The 20990-nt window shown below is 38.6% G+C and overlaps 1 protein-coding gene and 1 long non-coding RNA gene across 7 annotated transcripts in view; both read right to left on the reverse strand.

Annotated features, from left to right (window-relative positions):
- LOC107836039 (uncharacterized) overlaps positions 1 to 608 on the reverse strand; it is a 1838-nt gene extending 1230 nt beyond the window's left edge. The window contains exon 1 of the long non-coding RNA XR_001661895.1: positions 335 to 608. This is a non-coding gene — a long non-coding RNA (uncharacterized LOC107836039). The remainder of the gene's footprint in view (positions 1 to 334) is intronic.
- Positions 1 to 20990, reverse strand: part of oxr1a (oxidation resistance 1a) — a 188692-nt gene that overhangs the window by 50785 nt on the left and 116917 nt on the right. The window lies entirely within an intron of this gene.

A 20990-nucleotide genomic window follows, 5' to 3' on the forward strand; every position in this document is an offset into this window, starting at 1 on the left:
TTAATAGAACTAAACTGTGATTAGCCAAACTAAACTGTGGTTAATTGCAAGGGCGTAGGAACGAGTCTGTCATTGGGGGGGGGACACATATCAGAAACCTGACAGATCAGTAAATAGCTTGAGCAGAAATGTCAAACAATTATGCCATCAACACATCAGTAATGCGTTACTCTAATCTGACCCTTGTATCAGTAACAAGTATTCTAACATGTTACTATTTACAATCCAATAGTCAGATTAAAGTTATGCAGTATAATGACCGTCATTCCAGGATGAACACTCACTTTAGAATTTGCCTCACAACTAGCAAGCTAAATACTCTGGTAGTACACACAGGCTAACAGATTCTGATATATTTTATTGGTCAAAAGACATTTGATTATTGGTCAAAATGCACTGATATAAATTGACTGGTAATTGAATTGGTTCTACCTCTTTCTAAAACCAAAGTAGAAAACAGCTCATAAAATAGGGCTCGGCAGTTTTAAACTCAATACAGCAGTTTGACCAACAAAAATAAAATCTAAAAAACAAGTTTTGTTCTTTTTGAACAACTCTCTAATCAGTGCAACAGTTTGATCTACAAAATCAATAAAAATTATACTTTTCACGTCACTTTCCAGCCCTGCATTCAGTAACTTACCATAGAAGAGCCATTAAAAACACTGAGGCAAAAAGCCTAAATGTTTTCTTTCCCTGTCATTTTCAGCCGCAAACATTTAACTAAAATATCTACATTTATGCGTTTCTGTCTCTGCCTCCCTCTGACCCTCTGCAGCCTGATGTTCCTGCATGGATTCATGTATTTACAACAGATACTACAGTAATGTACAGTGTGAGAATGTGAACTAAATATAAAAAGTATGTTTTAATAATACAGAATGAGAATTTAAACAACTTAATTTTCAGATGTATACATCTCAACTCTATTTACTGTGTAGCAAAAATTTTCACTAATTTATTTTTAAACCTCTCCTCAAGCACTTTTCTCATTGTCTCCTGTAATTAATATAATTAATATAATATAATTATTCAATATAATTTTTATATCTTCACACTCTGAAACTCCACCTGGCTCTCTTATGTCTTCCCTGACCTGCTCCTCTCATAATAAAATAGTTTAGTTTATTTAAAAATTAAAAACAGTTAATACATATTTCAGTAAACTAAATGAAGACCTCACCAGAGCTTCTTCACCTTTCTTCAACATCATTCTAGCACTGCTGTTCTCCTAAATATCTAAATAATATAATATAATATAATATAATATAATATAATATAATATAAATACATGTTAAGTGGTCGAGTATGATCAGGTGTTGCTCACTTTAAATAATAAGGCTCATTTTGCTGCTGTTTCAGTCTCATTCTAAATCATTGTGACTAGACTAGCTAACTTTTAAACAAAGTTAGTAGTAAAATTTTGGACATGTGACTATCCCAGAATTAAAACGGCTTAACCAAAAAGATTCAGTTCTATATATGAAAGTAAACTGACAACAAGATGTTATAAACGAGCGATATTCATGGTAAAATTCCTGACGGATCGTTTACCTCATTCACACGGAGTTTCTGACTCCGTCTGCTGCTGCCTTTACTCTGAGCCAATCAGAGGGGGGAGGGGGAGGAAGCGCTCTGCTGAAAAATAAAAGCACGCGAGTGGAAGATTTTAAAAGTCTTCGCAACTGTGGTGAAATTATTGGGTGGGGGACGAATGTGACTCTCTCCAATATTGGGGTGGGGGCATGTCCCCCCCTCATCCCCCCGCTTTCTACGCCTATGGTTAATTGCAATAAGTTGTGATTAATAGCAATTACTAAAATACTTGTCAGCTAATTTACAAATTAATTAATTGGTAACTATACAGACTGACTAAAAGGACAAAGTTCAAGAGATTTAGAGCAGTAACTAAGCTGAAATTGTACAAAAATCTTATACATAATAAATTTAAGTTTAAGTTTTCTTTTAAAAATTGGGACAATATGTTTTAACCAACTAAAGGTTGGTTAAAACATGCAAATACATATTATAACCAGGTGGCAAATTTTCATCTCTAGTCCAACTGGCAGGTTGGTGTTAAAGCACATTTTGCATTCCGAGATAATAACAAAAAATAAAAATTCTTGGTCTGTTCTGTTAGGGCGAGCATTTTTTTTTTTTTTACATAGTTTGTGATTTTTTTTATTCTTTAGTGATGTAGTGTTGTTTCAATAAATTTAAGTTGATGTTAAAAATTTCATTTTCAATAAAATTGACTTTTTTCTCCAATGTTTCTTCCACAATAAATGCCAGTAAAGTCCAAAATATGATTAAATGTAGTTACTGTGTGCAACTCAGTGATGGTATAATTCTCACTTGTAATTGAGAAAAATCGATCGATAAAATAATGATTAGCTGCAGCATTAGCTAAATGCCTTGCCCAAGCACATATCCACACGTGGCGAGGAGGAAACTGGAATCCTACCCAGAACTGCCGGGTAGGATTACTGCCGCAAGATGGCTACTCTTCCTGCAGATGATTAATCGATCTGATTAATTGATTAATCATCAGAATAATCAGTTGCAAAAATCATTGTTGGCAGCTGTCCTAAAAATCAAACTAGAGCTTTTATTTTCATCCAACTCCTAAAGAATCGACTCATCTTCTCTTGTGAATCTTCTCTTCTGCAGAGGTGAAGGTGAATGTTTGGAGAGGGGTTAAAGAATAAGAGCAGCTGGCATCTGGGGCAATACAGGAGTAGAATGAGGGCCTGCAGATGATAAATGGGTTAATGGTGACAGAAGATGATAGAAGCGGGCTTATGGAGTGGGAAAATGGAGATGAAGGAAGAAGGAGGGGGGATGGATGGAATATTGAAAGCCATGAGAAGAAAGACTGAAGCAAAAGATGGGCCAGAAGATGAAAGAAACCGCAAAGGGACTTCTGGGAATGGAGAAGCTTTTCCCAAGGGACTGGCTTTGGTCCATGGCTTCTACTAAAGAAGAATTTATCTTAAGGAATAATATAGGTCGGGACATCCCAGATACAAAGTACTGGCCACTTAGTTCATGACCACTGGCCCACAGCCCTGCCTTCTTCTGCCCATCTTTAAGAATTCCTTTTATTTGCCACTTGTTTCAGGCTCCATATTACATATATATATATATATATATATAGCTCAAAAACATGACTCGTACACCAGTGCTGCTCTATTTCTGGGACTTGGGACTGCCTGGCAGAGTGTGAGAAAGAGAGGAAGTGATCAGAGCTGATTCAGGAGTTATCAGAGCTGTTAAAATACCAGGGGCTTACTTTCCTAAAATCAACACTGGAGCATCATTAGAGCTGGATCATCACTGGTAAACAGTCATCATTTTCACTATTTCTTTTCTTTCTTCGCGTTAGCCGACTTTTTGACTTTGCATATTTTCTAAAGGTTTTCATGACATTTTAAAATCTGTTCAGTAATTTGTGGATGTTTATTACACATCTTCCATGCAGACCAGATGGTTGACAGGTAATCACTTTGGAGTGTGTGTCTATTTCACCTCTTAAACATGCAAAGCTAATTGACAAAGTGTAAAACATGTGAGCACAATACCAGTTTACTTGCTAAAAAAAAAGTGCTAACCTGAACTAACCCTAACCTCTTTCAGAATATAGAAAAGAAAAAAAAAAAAAACTAGATGCATCTGTACACAGAAACACTGATTATGAATGTAAAAATTTTGACCAATTTGGAATTTCTTTATAAGAGGAACTGCAGGACGTCCAGATCCAAACCTTTACATCAGATTGAGGTGCTGATCATCTTTAAAGATCCCTGACTGCACTGATCTCCCAGAAACTCGTTTTTAACCGTCTCATGTATTTTGTTAATCTAAAAAATCTGACTTTTTCTTGACAATCTAAATGGTTTTCACTACAGCCTTGGAGTTCAGGGAAAAGCATCAACAAGTCATATCAAAATGCACCTTGAACATGCTAGCATTAGCTCATTGTAGGCAGGAGAAAGACATAAGTCGTGTGTGTTGAGTAGGATGCATTTTTAGAAACATATGTTCTTTCACAGTCAAGACACAGTCAAGAAAAACAGATATTGCACAGTCCAGAACATCAAAATAAGTTCCATGAACATATGAACATAAGTTTGTCTCATGTCTCCGTTTTAGTTTTTTGATTGTGAAAATTTGAATGTTTTCAAATATGTATGAAAAACTATTTTAGAAATGTTGCACAATATTCTCTGTGACTACAGATTGATGTTGAAATCTTCCATTTCATTAAATAGATGTTTTTAAAAGAATGGTAGGAGCACAAAAAGACTAACAAGAAAACACTTATTTTAGTTAGGTAGTTCATCTTTGAGTACAATATTAATTACTTCAACATCTAAAATACTTGGACTTCTCAAATGTGAATATGATAAGTTGTTTGTTTTTATTCAACACGTGTATCTTACACATGTATGGCCAAGAACTATGCATGTCTGGCGGTTCGAAAAAATGCCAACGCTGAACTTATCCCTTCATCTATTGCTATTTCAAAACCTTATCGGCAGGTATTTAGAGACAATTACTGAGACTGAACAATTTGGGATAATCAGGTGGTGCACCGACTTGGTAATTTTCATCTAAATTACTAATTTTGCCAATAATTGCCGTAAGTAATTATTTATAGTTACTCATAGCCAAACCAGACCCTAATGTTGCAAAAAAACTGCTTAGCTCATTGCTTCTTACTTATCTACCAAATATCAAATATTTACCTGAGCATATGTATTTACCTCACTAATATATTATTTAGATACATCACTGTAATGCATTTCATGAATAAATGCACTTTGAAGGCGGGTTACTTTGCACTGTGACCACTTATTTCTCTGTGCAATAAGATCTTCATTTTAACTTTAAATAGCTTGTAGCGGTATGAATATTTTGTGTTGATCAAACGCACAGTGTATGCACAAACCGTGAGTATGTGCCAAATCAATTATTCAGTATCCAAATGAAAACCTTGGAAGAATGATTGCTTTCCGGAAGAAAATACATAACAGGGGCTGCCGATTGGGAACGATCGGGTTTGTGTTGCTATTTGGAGGCGACGCATCACATCTCTGATTTCACGCCGCCTTGTTCCGAAATATAATCCGAGGGAGTCTTTTGTTTAACTGCGGGTCATTCCAGTGCAGCGGATAGCAACTTCCAGCCCAACTTAATGCTTTTGTTCCCACCGCAAACACGGCTTTTAACATGAAGCGCGCTCTACTTAAGTGGGTGCATATTTCAAAATAGCTGAAATAACAGAGTAGTGGCAGCAGGAGGAAGCAGGCTGAAAAGAGCCAGACAGATGGGCAGTGGAGGAGAAAAACAGATATGCATTAGCAGCAGGGGTGATGGAACATGGTGATTCTGTGATTGGTCTGCAATTAAAAACTGACCCACAGAAGAAATTAGCGTTCTCTCCACGCTTTTGTTCAGGCACTCTGCAGAGCACAGAAATGGTCTCTTGAAGTGGAAACAGCTCCATAGTTGCTTGAAAGGAAAACCTGTTGCACTGATTCTTTTTAGCACACAGCTTCAGCTATTTCAGCTAGAAAAATTACTGATCAGGTTTGAAATCTGGCTTTAGTGATGAACTCAGACCTGAATCTTCAGAAGCAAACAGTTACAAAGTCAGCCTTCTATCACCTGAAGAATATTTACAGGATTTATTTATTTTATTTCAAACAGAAAAACATTAAAAACAGAAAAAAAAATCACTCATTACGATGCAAATTTACAAAATTTGTTCGAAAAGGAGGAGGTAGAAGATGCAAGATCTTATGATTTCCTGCCTCTCTAAATCTCATTAACTTATAGACATTTAAATCTCCCTACACCAGATCTTAAATTATTTCCACATTGAATGACACTTAAACCTCATATTCTCATCCTTGAATGTACAGTAAAGACGGTTACAAAGTCAGTCTTCTATCAGCTGAAGAACATTTCCTGGACTAAAGCACTAACGTCCCAGCAAGATCCAGGACGTTCATGTTTGGTTGCACCGATTACTGCAGCAGTACTTCTGTTAGTTTATAAATCACTGAACAGCGCAGCACCAGAATACATTAAAGATCTGCTGTTGTTGCATCAACCTTCCAGACCCCTCAGGTCTCCTGGTCCTGGTTCTGCTCTGAATCCCCAGAACCAGAACCAAATATGGAGAAGCAGCATTTAGCTTCTATGCACCACAAATCTGGAACGAATTTCCAGAAAACTGCAAAACTGCTGAAACAGTTTTGTATAAATCAAGGCTAAAAACCCACCTGCTTACAGCTGCCTCTGTTTCAGAATACCTGGAAAATTAATAAATGTATATGTTGCCTATTTGCTTGATTATTTTGTTGGCAAAGTGTAATGTTTATTGTTTATGTCATAACTGGTAACTGTATTATGTTTTTAATGTGTAAAGCACTTTGTACTGATTTGTTTCTGAAATGTGCTGCAAATAAATTTGCCTTTTTTGTTTTTAAAGAAAAAAGCTTAATTTTTTCTGGAAGGCCAAAGCACTTGTTTTCTTTGTTTAGGTAAACAAAGAAAACTTTGACTGGTGGTCACCAAATAAGGGTCCACCTTATTATTTAATTACTCCGATAATTGAGTAATTAAATAATTTAGTGTCTGCATTAGGGTCACAGCATAGTGCCCCCTTTGAGTGGAATGATGTGATTTCGGGAACTGCAGATGAAAACTAATTTCTATCACAACATGTTGATCACACTGAGTCAGGGTTTGGTTCTGCTGCAGGTTTCTTCCTGTCTGCGAGCTCAAAATGAGGGATTACTGCAAAGTCAACAACTAGATACAAGCAGCTGTCCACTGACTCAATGCAATCGGTGAGGTTTCAAGAGCAAATGATGACGTCAGCAGATAATTTTGTTTAATTTCTTTTAAATTTAATGACCTGCACATGAACACAGCTTGTATCCACCACCACTGTATGCCATGCATCACAATTACACAAGACAATTCAGTCGAAATGCCAAAGTCAGAAGCAACTGGAGTATCCAGAGGCCACATAGGACATGCACAATGAAATGTGCCGCTGGTTGACGGCAGTCTGGATAATGCAGTTATATTCGCTCAACCACACAGTGGGTAACAAAAAAAAAAAAAAAAAAGATAAATCTTTACCGAGGTGAACGGAACTCCCTAGTTATCCAATTTGTTGCTCACTGGAGTAAAACAACAGTTTCTCCGGCCGTCGTCGAGCCGTTTTTACTGTTGTCGTTTCCAATAAAAGCCTTTCTGAGTGGCTCGTTAGCGGCTGAATTACAAGAAGGGGGGTGGGGGGGAGGTCAACTGTGAGAGGGAAGCTTTGAGACTGGCACAGAGGCTGAAAGAAGCTGCTGTGTGTCAGGGAAAACAAAGGCCGCCTCTCATCAAGCTGGATGGGCTTCGTCACAAGCCAACAGCTCACTTCTCACTCCCCGATACGATCCTGGTTTAAAATCCCTAACGGGATCTCTGGCTTTAAAAACAGTGAGAAATCTAATGTTTGATTCGATTCAATGTTTTCAAAATGTACTTCTATAAAAGAGTGATGTCAAGGCACTTTGGACAACACAAATAAGATTCATACAGTACAGGTAAAATTAATTTAACACTGCATTCATTACAGTTATTGAACATAAATTAGGATATTACCAATCAGATATTAATGTCTGTATTGGTGGGGAAATTGAAAAAAAAAATCTATGTCGGGTATCGGTGACAGCGTTTCAAAGCCATAAGGGCAGATCTATTCAGTCCAATTCTAGGCTTCCTGCTCTAAGCGACATCATGCTTTATGATTTATTTTACATTGGCTGTTATATTCCTAATTCCACTGACTGAACAAATTATGGCTGTGTTTTTATTTAATTTTGGTTTTTTTTCAATGATAGACAACCCTGACGATCCTCTTCATGAGATTGTCTTAGAAAACCAGAGCGACTGTAGTCAGAGGCTTCTTTAAAATCACTGCAATACAGACTGCTACAGGATATTTTTACTGCCCACAGCCATCAACATCTACAGTAACTCTCCGAAGAATTCTGAATTAATATGAGTTACAACGAAATTTAATTTCCATTTGAGACCAATAAAGTATTTTTGAATCTGAAGTGAATTTTCCATGTTTGGCCAGGCTTGTGAAGTTATTGGGTGTATTTCAGTGTGATGTACTGGTGCAGCATTATCAAATAAATTTGTAATTCAGTCATTTCTGTCTGTTTAAAGAAATGTTTTAAGTCAATTCAGCTGTTTTCTGTCTCAGATCGGTAAACTAAACCTCAGATATTTGCATCGATAACAGAAGTGAAAAAAGTGCATCGCTAATCAGAATCAGCTGAAATCAGTACTACTTATCATTTGAATAATACTAAGCTAATACAAGATGGACCCACTACAACCATCACAAAAAAATAAAAAAAAATCCTGCTGTGTTTTGTAGCCATGCAATCTGCTGAGCATGAATCACGGCAGCTAAATATACAGCCCCCTTCGCTTTGTAAACAGCCATGAAAACCTCAAGCAGGCGACTTCATGACAAACATTCCCTTTTGGGGCTGATAGAATACACAAGCAGCCAATTTCCCCGCACTGCCTTGTTTCCCCTGCCTCCTGGCTGTATCCAGCCAGCCTTCCCCAGATGGTATTTTTAGAATTCCTCCCCTTTAAACAGCAGAGAAAAGCTCTGCACCACAGCAGCGCTGAACAGGTGCTAAACAACTTCGCTCAGAACAAATGGAGGCTTCTCTCCAAAGTTTGCAATCCAAGGAGGGACAGTGAGCTTCTCTGAGCCCGAGGAAGACAGGATCCAGTTTGTGGACTTCAGCGTCATCAAAATTTTCTTCATCAACAGTTTTGAAGAAAAAATGTTGATGAATGTATGTGTTCATACATTCTGGTCACAAACTATTTAGTCTTTTACCTTCAGGTCGGGGTTATAGAGCACCATTTGCAAAAGCCAACCGCTATAGACAGAGTTTCCACTCCTAGGCTATTGTGGAACACAAAAAAAAAAAAAAAAGCATATTTGCATGGTTACAGCCTATGATTTTAACAATTACAATCTTGTTTGATCTGATTGATCAATCAATCAAATTTTATATGTTTAGCACATTTCAGCAACAAGGCATTTCAAAGTGCTTTACATCATTATATTATTACCTTTCTGGTAGAAACGCTATTTTAGGCCCATTCTATTCCTTCCATCTTACTTAACACGACCTACAGCTACAGGTGTTTGCTTTCCTCTGACTGGGAGAGGAGGGGGAGCCTGGCTCTAGAGACCCCAGGAAACAAGCTTTGCCTTCAGCATCTAATGCTATTAAAGGTGGTGAACAGCAGCAGCCCTGCCGGCACAGTTTATGATTGCCTGTAAAAGACAGGAACCCTTAAGCCACGTATTAAAAGAAAACAAAGAAAAAAAAAACTGAATTAGCTCACCATTAAGTTCAATCTCAAATCCAATCCAGTGCAGGTAGAGCAATAATAGCCCTGCTTCACAACGCAAAAAACATCATGGCTTCGCCGTTTATTCCTGAGAGACGTCAGAGGATAAACATCGTGCTCCGGCGTTTATTGGTTTAAAAAATGTTGGATAAAAGTGTGAGGCAGGGCATGAATTGGACATCACACATTTACTGCGTGTCCACTTGGTTTTTAGTGGCGATTTAATGAGCGTTTATAGCATTTACGACTGTAATGTCATTCAGCTGGGAGACCTGATGAGACATTAGATCTAATACTGCTGCTGGTGTTAAAACCAGGGTAGATGAAACATGTCTCTATACTTCACATGTGGCTCCAGTCCAACACAACCAGCTCCGTCAATAAGGTGCTTCCATTTAAAAGGCTACGGCTGGAATATTTTACACCACTAGATCACAATAAAAGCAAAGCAGCGATGCTTTTCTATAAACTTTGTAAAACCATAAATATCTCCCAAGGTGCAGGAAAGCAATTACACATATGAATGCTCCAATTATCTCTTGCGCTGCGGCGTGAAAATATAAAAGCGATGCATCACACTAACAAGAGCAAATAATTGTCGTTATCGATAGCCTCAGAGAGCTTGTGAGCATGACCTAATGGAAGGAAAAGGCAAAATGTGTTCAATAAAGTAAAGACACGAATACTGTGGTGCAGCTGTTAAGCAGCAGCTGTTAGAAGCAGCAGTATTTCCAGGTCGTGAGCGACGTCGTGGTGGAGACGTCTACTGAAGCACAGACAACCACAGGCAGACGGGAAACCACAGTTTGCCAACAGTTTCAGGACTCCTCAGCTCTACGTTACAGAGCCAGCCCACACAGAGCGCCACTCGGCTTTTATTAGAAACTTTGCTGAGTTGCACTTTTTGTGTGTGGCGAAGTGTGAGCTGGATCCCGCGTCAGAACAGGAGCTGGATCTGCCCCGTCCGCTCAATGCTCTTCCCCCGTCAACTAATCTCACCTCCGTTGTTTTCCTGGCTTACTTCTTTTCTACACACCTAGGTGAGCTTTATTTCTGTAGAACCCTTTTTTCCAGAAACAAGCTTAGAAAATGCAGAAAAGTAAGCATTTCTTAAATCATGAAATTGAAGCATGAAGAGATGGATCAATGGAGATATATTAATATTGCTGTTTTGGACAATAACCGATATTCTCCAATATTAGATATATTTCCTTTTTGATAACCGTAAAAAAAAAAAAAAAAAAACATGACCGGACTTATGACATCACTATCATTATCCAAAAAAATACCACATGAAAAACCCACCTCCTTATTTAAATAAATAGGGAATAAAAACACCCTGTTTTTATTTACAGGGCGTGAATAAAAACGGGTTAAGATTGACCAAGTTTTACTTATCTGATCGATACAGTTTTGTTAAAAAATGGCTACATCATTTGATAAGGACCTTAAAAATCAGTTTTTACATTTTCCAGTCACGTAGAAAATCTCAGGGGCGGAAGATTCCTATTTTTAAGCTGCCCAATAAGGGCTCCAAGTAAAGTAAAAAAAATTAACATGTTAACAATGCTAATAGACAGAAGGGACCTTAACTTAAGAAAAAAAGCTTTGGAGTCTTTTTTCTCTCCATTGCTTCTTTTCTATTAAAGTCCACAAACTATCTCCATTACTTCCTCCCAGTCGGCTATGGGAGGAAGTAATGGTCACGTTTGGTCTTAGGAGGTTTTGTGAGATTTCCCATCTCATATTTGAATGTTAGTGAGTGAAATCGGTTTAAGTGTGGCTACAACAACACACACTGTATGACCAAACCTATTATACCTTAGATTTTTTAATTGTCACTTGGGAGGTCTCTCAGGTTTTGAAAATTGGGCGATAAGTTTCAAATCTTGCCGCGTGAACCGGGCATAACAGGAAGTCTCAATGTTCCACAGTGAATTCAAACTAAGTTGACTAAAATTTATATCGCCGTCGGAAACTGTTCACAAATCTTCAACTTTAGATTTATGCCATTTTAGTGAAATTACAGAAAAAGACTGGAATCAGCACCATCCCCAGACTGATCGTCTCTGTGCATTAACTGTGCCACGCAAACTTTATTATTCACTCTCTATTCCTACGTTTCAAACACAAACATCTCAGCCTAAAAAAAAAAACATGAGACAAGAGCAGGTGGTATCACACAGACGGAAACAGGAGACCCAGACTTGAACTGGAACCCCAAGGAGTTCCTTTCAAGTACGATCCTAACCCGTTTTTCACAGCCGTTTTTGTTGGGAGACATCCAACTTTTTTGAGCAAATGATCTTACATTCACATCATTTATTCATTGGTAATATATTTTTATAAAACCTAGCAGAATTAACATTTCACAGCAGTTTCCATTCCCTACCTCTAACTATATGACGGGAAGTTGGCAGCGACATGATGAATGAGAGAATAACCTGAAACTCTGTCAGGCTCACTACAACAGCTTGACCTCCATAATTAAAAACTTTTGTCATCATCCTGCTGGAAAATGTTCCTTCCATATTGAACCACGGTGAATCATAGTGAATCATATGGGATTACTGAATCAGCCTGAAGTACGACACGTGTAAACATTGGCTAAACAGGACATCGCCTCCTGGAGAAGCATGTTGTATGTCAGACTATATAGAGAACACGGCGGCTGGACTTGATCCAACTCTTCATTCCTGCATCTACTTAATGTCTGGGCTCTGCCCTCTGGTCTCATCGTGTTGAGCAGAGGAGGCTATTTTAATTAAAAAATGCATCAGTGAACAGTTTATGCAAACTTCTTTAATTTGCTTAATGGAAATTATTTTACTTTCATGAACAAACATCAGAGCTTGGTCCAGACAAATTTTCCTCCAGACTTAATAATAATCATTTAGTGATTTATTACATTGTACATCTGCAAATCACATTAATAGCCTCAGTGGTGCTGATGTGGAACAAACCACCACTTAGTCTACTACCATCATTTGCAGCCTTTAATTCAGTTCTGTTTCGGTACAATAAGGAGTTTTGAAGACTGACTTTTATTGAAGCAGGTTTGCGACAGTGGGTTTAAAATCTCACCATCAGCATTATGTACAAGATTAGGGCTAGCCCGGTATAAAAACATGACGTTGCTTATACTGTGAATACTTGAGATGCCCTCTAAAAACACTTATAATTTCATTCAAATATTTTAGATGTGCTCTACAAATAGGCAGGAGGTGTGAAGTAACCCGCAGCTGTAAAAGCGCACAACTCGAAAACAAAAAAAAAATTGTGGACACTGTACTGTGTGTGCTACTTAGCCTGCTCAGCTTAATACAACTTCTGATAAGAAATTTATGTGTGACATAACATTTGGTTCATCAGAAACCAAATGTTTCTGATGAACATTTGGTTTCTAATGTTCATCACCTTATTTAGAAAAAATACTGTTTTCTAAATAAGGTGAAAGCTAATGAGTTGGAAGCTAAGGGTCAAAGCGCATGTATGTTTCGGCTACATGTTAAAATCACAGTGAAATCTAGCGTCCTCACATTACGACTACAGATTTAATGGGTCTTCGTAGTGCCGTCTAAATGTGGAACTTTTTCCCACTCAATACTCTCCGTTTCCAGTTAGCAGTTTTGTGTAAAAACAGTTAAGTGAAGCTGCAAAGAGCAATAGGCTGATCAAATTAATGGCAGGTGGTAATTGATGTTGCCATCATTATTGTCTCATTTGTGCCATAGAACTGATGATAAAATGAAGTATTTCATTTATTTTCAAGAAACCTGATCTACATTTGATCATCTGTCATTGAAAACAAAAAATACTAAAGACTGGTCAAACTTGGATTTCATTGTCCTCCTTCGAACAGTGATTCTTTGAATTTGTGAAATCTTTTTTTTTTTGTCTTTTGGTGGAATCACCTTAAAATGAGCCATAGTAGTAATAAATATAGTATAGTCAAACGGGATCAAAGTATTTTACACTGATTGCAGACTCTTTAAAACTGAAGCTGCACAATATATTGTAAATCTGGCCTGATCCGACTCTGGTGAACCCAGTGGTATCGTGCATCGCCTCGTCTCACAAACTGGATGCATCGTTGCCGAGTCATCAGTGTTAAAGTGGAGACTGATCTGCACTGAGGTGTGTCATGACAGTGTACTGCGACAACGTGTACATGACTGTTTCCATGGTGACAAACCTACTACAGACTAAATAGCAAAAACATTATTAGGTGAAAAAGCTGCAATTGAGAAACATTTTTCAGCAGAAGGCTTAGTTTGGGAGGAAATGTCAAATAGAGCGATGCTGAAGTACATCCATTTGTGTGTTTAGTTTCTTAATGTGTAATTTGGTCTTAAAACGGGAAAGCTTTCTCTGTTGTGCTTCTATGGTTGAATATGGGGGGCACTGACACAGCAAAACCTCTACATATTGTGTTTACCAGAAGAGGCCAAAAGCAATTAGCCGATTAACTGATTAGTTTATGAGAAGAAAATAATTCAGCTAGAACAGATAGGGAATTTTTGCAATTACAGAGGTTAATTAACAGGCATCAATGCCTTTCCCTGGCCCCTTTAAAGAAAAGCAAAGCAACTTCTCTTATTTACTGTTCCAGCCATTGCAACGGTAAAGACAGGCAGAGCCAAGCAGCATGGAGTAAGAACCGTGATATTGGACTGGGTGCCAAAAATCTTTTTTTTAGAATATAGTCATAAGTAAAATGTATCAAAATTGTCATTTGGCTTAATGGGAGACTTGCACGATCAAATTCACAAACATTCAGATCTACAGGCTATGTTCATCCCAAATCCAATGTTTTTATCCAGTGGACCCCTGCCTATTTAAGAATTTGTCTGTAGAACTAAAAAATTGATTCATTAATTTATGACAAATCCTCACCAGTATCCATAGTGAACCAGATTAAAACCTAATTCATATGTGGTGCATCTGCCATGCTAAGCAGCTACAACCAATTAGGAAAACTAACAGGAGAATTTGGTCATGCTAAAGCCCACAGCCTCTTCCGCCTCACTGTATTATACATTCATCCTTCAGGCTTGCTAATTACACTGTGATCTTTCCAACCATTAGGTTTAAGGTTATTGCATGTTGGGTAATAATTGTCTCCAAGTCAACAGTGAAGGTAAGCGTCTGACTGCATTAATGTAGGAGTCGATAAATGGCTGAGCTCTGTTTGCCATGATTTAGCTCAATCAATAGCAGCACTATCTCTATACTATCTATACACTTGTACATCATGTACACTCACTTTTCTGGTTTTTTTTCTTCCATTTCATCTTTACCATGACAACAAGCGTCACTCGTGATGATTTGCCTTAAGCACTCAGACCAACGCTCACAACTGTTTTCGGCACAGAATGAAGAAAATAATTGTTGCCTCGGCTTTGTCATAGAACGCCGCCACAAAGACAGGAAACAATAGAGTAGGGCTGTCAAAAACTTGTACAGTCTGCATTACAAAAGCGCATTTTGGCAGTAAATCCTGGTACTTGTCAGCAGCATCACAGCGGCAACGCTAACCTCTCAGGTTACAGCATGGATCAATAGCAGGAAAGTGATTACCTCAGCTCTGAAGAACAGTAACTATGCATTATCAGGATTTATTGAGCTAAAAGCAAACAGTCCTGTTCTTATGTCAAGATTTGAACAAGCTACCAGCCACAAATGTAGACATATGGAGTCCAGTACTGAGGTCTAAAGCAAGGAGGGGTATGTGGGTCACCAAATACTTCACTTTAAGATTTCAGTGCTTAATGGTGGCCATCTTTTGATGTTTACTGCTGTGCAACTTTAGACTTGAGGATGCATTCACACCAGCCCTGTTTAGTCCGCTTTAATCAAACTTTAGTTTGTTTGTCTAGAATGCCAAGAGGACTGGAGAAAGCACCAAAAGCAGGAGGCAGATTATAGCACAGGGCATTGTGGGTAAATACAACCAAAACAAACACATGAGTCAAGTGCTAGAGGAGGAAATGATTTATGGTCTTTTGCCAACAACAGAGAAATCCTACAACTGTTAAATCTGACACCACTCCATTTTTCTTTACATTTACAAGAAAGTTGTGCTCAGTGTCTTGTTCAGAGGTTTTCATGTCCTTTCCTTCAGTTGTTCTTGGTGCAGCGCCACCACTGGTGAGGGGGTCACCAGGTTGCTCAAAAGGTTTGGTTCATTTGACACAAAAATGTTGAAATAAATCTTGTTCCCCAGTCAAGCTCAGCCTACCTAAGTATCAGGAGTGAAAAAGCCATGAATATCTTTACATAGCAACTGTACAGATTAGTGGTTTTATGAAGGTGTTCATTAGCAGATTTTGCAATCTACCAATTTGTGTTGATGTGTTATCTGGCTATCAGTTGTAGGCATAAGGTTTCCCAACCAGCCTTCAGTCACATCAATGAAGGCAGCATTTTCTTTCAGTTGTAACCTCATACAAGTGGACCAAAAAACATGATGCATTTATGGAAGTGGTGGAATTTCTTAGTTTTGAAGTATTCAATTAATGGGGATGGCCGATTGATTTGCACATCTCTGGTTAAGGTGTCCAGAATTTTAATTGCTGTGGGAAGTGCAGTATGTTGTTTCTAAAATATTTTGAGAAAATGGAGCTTCAGAAGCTAAAACACCTTAACACTATGCTACACATTATCGGTTGCCGTTTGCAAATGAACTATGGTAATTCTGTTGCACCATTTAATGTTCTTGGCGGTAAATGGCTGTATCTTCCTTAAATCCCAAGAGTGGATTTAAGGAAGACTGTAGATACATTCTAGTTACATTCTGTGGTAGTGCCATTGTTCCCATTGTGCATATGATGGGCATGGGTTGGAAGATAATTAAACTTTTATAAATATTTAGAAAAACTGTGGGCAGAAGAGCTGGCATTATTGAGGGCTTTTGGAAGAGAGAAATCTAAAGGAGCATCATTTATCCCCTTTTAAGTTATTTATTACAGTGGTGTTAGTTAAATCAAATCCCTAACGTATTTCTTTAAAGGGCAAAAACAAGAGGGTGAGTAAAGTCTGTAATGTAATGCTCCTGCTATCTAACCACAGTAACGGTCCATCAGTAACAGAGGCTGTGACACACACGCACGCACGCACACATACAAGCACACACAGCAATTTCCATTTAGCTAGACAAGTCTGCTGAGATCAAGTGAAAAAATGGAGACAGTGTCTCTTCAAATCCATCTGCATGACTAACCACTGTGGAGGAGGAGGGATGAGATCGGACATGTTGATGAACTGTTTCCAACAGTTGGATTTTTCTTCATCTTCTTTTACACATGCTATAGTAGACTCCAACAGAACAAAAGACAAACAAAACTGATTTTTCTTATAGTCTATATACCGAATACTAAGTGAATGTTTGACGATTTAGAGACAAACCAGACATCAACATTTCTGCCTAACTTTGCCAAATTTGTCAACCTTAAACATTTCTAATTTATTATAGGCATACCTGTATAAATATAGACAAGAGATTTAAAAAATAAAAAGCTAAGTGTTGCTCATTGCGCCACTTAACCATTTCGTACCTTTGGAGTTTTGGTCAGTTTAGCTCAACTTTAAATAAAACACGGAGGACTCCCAGCTATCACTAAACTCTGGACCAAACAGTGGACCAAACTAAAACTTTATGTTTTAGTCAATTTATGTCAGTGTATAAATAAAGACACATAGCTGACTCTCTATTTAACTAAATGACATAAAACATTGTCAAGCTGAATGTAAACATTACTGCTACTGGAAGAAACAAAGCTAAAGTCCAAATCCATTTGGAATCAATTATAATCCTTCAATTTACAATAGCTGATAAAACTGTGATTTCAGGTGAAATAATATTTTCATAACATTTTAATGCTCCCTGAGAGAGAATTCAGCCTCCACAACAGAGAGATTTGATTTTTTTTCCTCCAAGGGGCAGTATTATGTATTTCCCAGGAACATAGTGTCATTTTATAGCACAATCAAGTAACTATGTTAGCTTCAGTTGCTAAAAATATGACTTAAAAAAAAAATTACCTTGAAATTTAATGCCTTGAAAATGGGCCTCTGTCTCTCTAAAAACTCCTGCTGTTTCTGAAACTCCAATTTCAGGAAGTCATCACAACATTGGTCCACCTTTAATCCTTTAACAACATTTTTACCAGCTTGTCACCGAGAAGTAGCTCCTATAATAAGTGCATCAGATGCACTTTTCCACCAGGTGTTTGCCAATTGCTGCTGGCTAGTCTGAAGGAGCTGAGAGGGGAGTCGCAGAGGAGCTTCCAAGCTTCCGCCTCACAGAAGAAACTGGAAACTGCAGCTCTGAGGTGGAGTGACACCTTGAAGGCGGTCCTGGGTCCATCCAGGTGTTCTGCACAGCTGAATGGTTGCCATGGAAGAATAAACGATTTCTAAAACATGCATGAAAGAATCAAAGCAACACTCCTGGTGTGTTTTTGATAAGGGAATTACATAACAGGAGGTAAAATAAAAAAAGTCAATTTTACACAACACCACCCCTTTAAACCTTGTATTTTGTTGAGGCTGTAGTTGTAGGACATTTGTCAGTTATCCCATTTCACTGTAGAGATTAATAAAACATCATCAAAGATGTCAAAACCAGCAGATAAAGTAAAAGCTCCAAGTAAAAATTGCACAAACAGAAACTTCACAAGCAGCAGAGTCAAGGTAAAACTTTGAAAAGAATCCCTCTGAAGGTAAAAATCACTTCCAGGCCTGCTTAGGACTATGGTTTGGATTTCTGCATCTTCCCAGTGAGGGAAATTACTATCTGCATGTTTACTGAGGCAGGGTGCCGAAAAGATGATGAAAGAAAAGCGGCTGAGTCACTCAGAACACGTCCTAATTACCTTCCCTTAACATCAGCTGTACCCGGCACACACGTCTAACCCTTTTTCAACGAGGAAAAAAAGCTGACGTGGAAATATCTGAAGACCAGCAATTACAGCATAAAGCGTGTAACGTTATTCGACTTGCAAACATCGAGGTCTCTCATAGCACGCCTAGAGAAGCTGTCAGTTTTCTGCTTTCATCATCCTGTACAAACTTCGCTAAAGCATCAATCTTGTCGCTAGGGGAAACCGCCAACTTGTGTTTGCTGCTGACTCCTGCAACAAGGACCTGCTTCAAGCATCCTGAACGCATCACGAGTTCAACCTCTGGTCACAGTTCTAAGAGGTGCGCGAGAACAGGTGGTCCCTGTCGTTCCGCGGACCCCTCAGGGACCCTCGTCGCCGACGCCTCCCCTCGACGGAGACGCAAGCAGTCTTAGGAGCGCCTTGCAAAGGGTGTCGCGCTAACAAGAGCCGCTCAAGGACTTTTTGGAAATTAATGTGATTAAAATCCCCCATTACTTCGGTGAGAGCGTTAGCAGATTGCGCTTTCTGAATCATCCTGATAATTGCGGCGGAGTCGAGTTGTCGTCCTTAGGCTGAGCGTGAACAGCTTCAAATGGGCGTACGCCCTGCGGCCCAGGAACGACTCAGAGGTGCAGGAGGAGCTCAATGTCAGGCGGATGTGGGGGATGAACCTGCTCTCTTTTGCAGAGGTGCCACTGAATCATCTCTTATTAATGGAAAGTGCGGGTGCATAATAATCCATTTGGGTGATATCATAGCCTCTTAACTCAGCAAGCTTCACAAACTGGAGGTTATTTCTAGCAGGATATATAAAAATGATGCTTGGTGAGCCAACTACAGACGCACAGAAAATCTGGCTAGTGAGCAGAGCTGGAAGATTTTCAGCTTGATCCTGGTCAGCAACCTAAAAATCCCAATCTTTTGACCAAGCAGCGAACACACCAGAGTGAGCTCTACGATACAAACTCTCTTCAGTGTGGCGGTTGTTGTCAAGAGCAATGAGCATTCACTAAAAAAAAATAAATCAGTAAAAACGACCAGATTTGAGTGCACTGTACATAAAATACAAAAGCCTACGAAATATATCGCATGCACACTTTTATACTTTGCAGTGACTATTGAGATTCGATATATTGAACGTCCAACCCTGCACACAACACTTCCTGTTTTCTATCAGACTTCCAGACTCTTAGCACTGCATTGTTCTGATGGAACACTTTATAGTGTCAAATTGTTTCAGATTTATAATGTTTATAATGGATTATGACTTAAATTATGCTGTAGTGTCAATGAAAATGACGTGATTGAAGAAATTTCAGGCATTGTTTTCTACTTTTAGATTTCAACAAAACTAAAAACAAACAGCAAACTCCATCCGTACACATTCCAACATATGCTTTGTTTGGGGGTCTTCCAACAGTCACATGTTGCCAATAACATCTGAGACGGAGCAGCTGATGGGCCAGATCTGCTGCGTCCCGCTGCGTTTCTGTGACTGCAGGTTTAGACGCTTCCCCATATTTACAAAGCGTTTGCATGACTTTCCATCTCATTCAAGGAGTTGCCACACAGCTCTGCATGGGACATATGATAAAGCTGAAGGGAAAAGCAAACATGCACTGCTGTTTCTGCCTCTTATCTGGTCCTGGTAGGCCAGAACCCCTTTTTCCAATAGAGCTTAACATTCGACATGTTTCTGGAGCAAAACGTCCAGAAAACTGCTAAACAGCTGAAACACTGGGTTCTTTTAAATTAAGGCTTATTCCTGTTTGGAGTTGCCTTTGATTAGTAGGCCTGTCGCAATAAGCAATAAATCAATTAATCGCATGATTAGTTTAATTGAGCTCAATAATTCCCATCTGCATTTAGCGTTTTTCTCTTTTCTTCCTGTCTTTCTTCTAAAAACTGGAGAATAAAAAATCTTCAGTCTGGTGTTTTGGTCTCAACTAGCCCTTTTTATGAAGGACAATTGTGTTTACAGAGACTTTATGATTACATTTATTTTGTGTTTTTGTTTAATTTATTTTGGATATTTAAAATATCTTCCAGTTCCAGTGTTAAATGTTCATTAAAATTTAGAGTTCAATAACCTTTGAGAATGCAATGTTATGCCATGAGATTTATATCACTTTAAAATGATCTCGAAACAACAATATTATCATTTATCGCATTAACTTTTGGGACAATTTACTGTCCAGCAACACTTTTTCATGATGAATCATGCTAACTTTGCAAAGTCTGGTTGAAAACTCTATCGAAATGGATTTAAGGAAATTTACTGTGTCAAAATACAGTAAATTAGGTGCATCAGCAACTTCATGTACCTAGCTCTATGTCCAAACGTGTCAGTTACGTGGTTTGTACCTGACTTCTTGTCTAGCTAGTCTCATTTGTTCCCACTGAGGGGCAGCAGCCCCCGGTCTCAAACTGCTGCTGGAGAGGCAACAACAGGCAGAGGGACTGCTAATGAACCCCACTGCCATCAGTGGTGTTTCAAGAGCAGCGGAGGAGCATGCATCTGATTAATCTTTGTCCTAATTAGATCGAACAATTAACCTGTCCGCCACCGAACCCTGAAGCCCGATGTCTCTGCTTGAGCCGAACCCCCCCACACCCCTCGGTACTTCAGAATGAGCCTTTATC

Source organism: Poecilia formosa, unplaced genomic scaffold (genome assembly GCF_000485575.1).
Source record: "Poecilia formosa unplaced genomic scaffold, Poecilia_formosa-5.1.2 Scaffold36, whole genome shotgun sequence".
NCBI classification, from domain to species: domain Eukaryota; kingdom Metazoa; phylum Chordata; class Actinopteri; order Cyprinodontiformes; family Poeciliidae; genus Poecilia; species Poecilia formosa.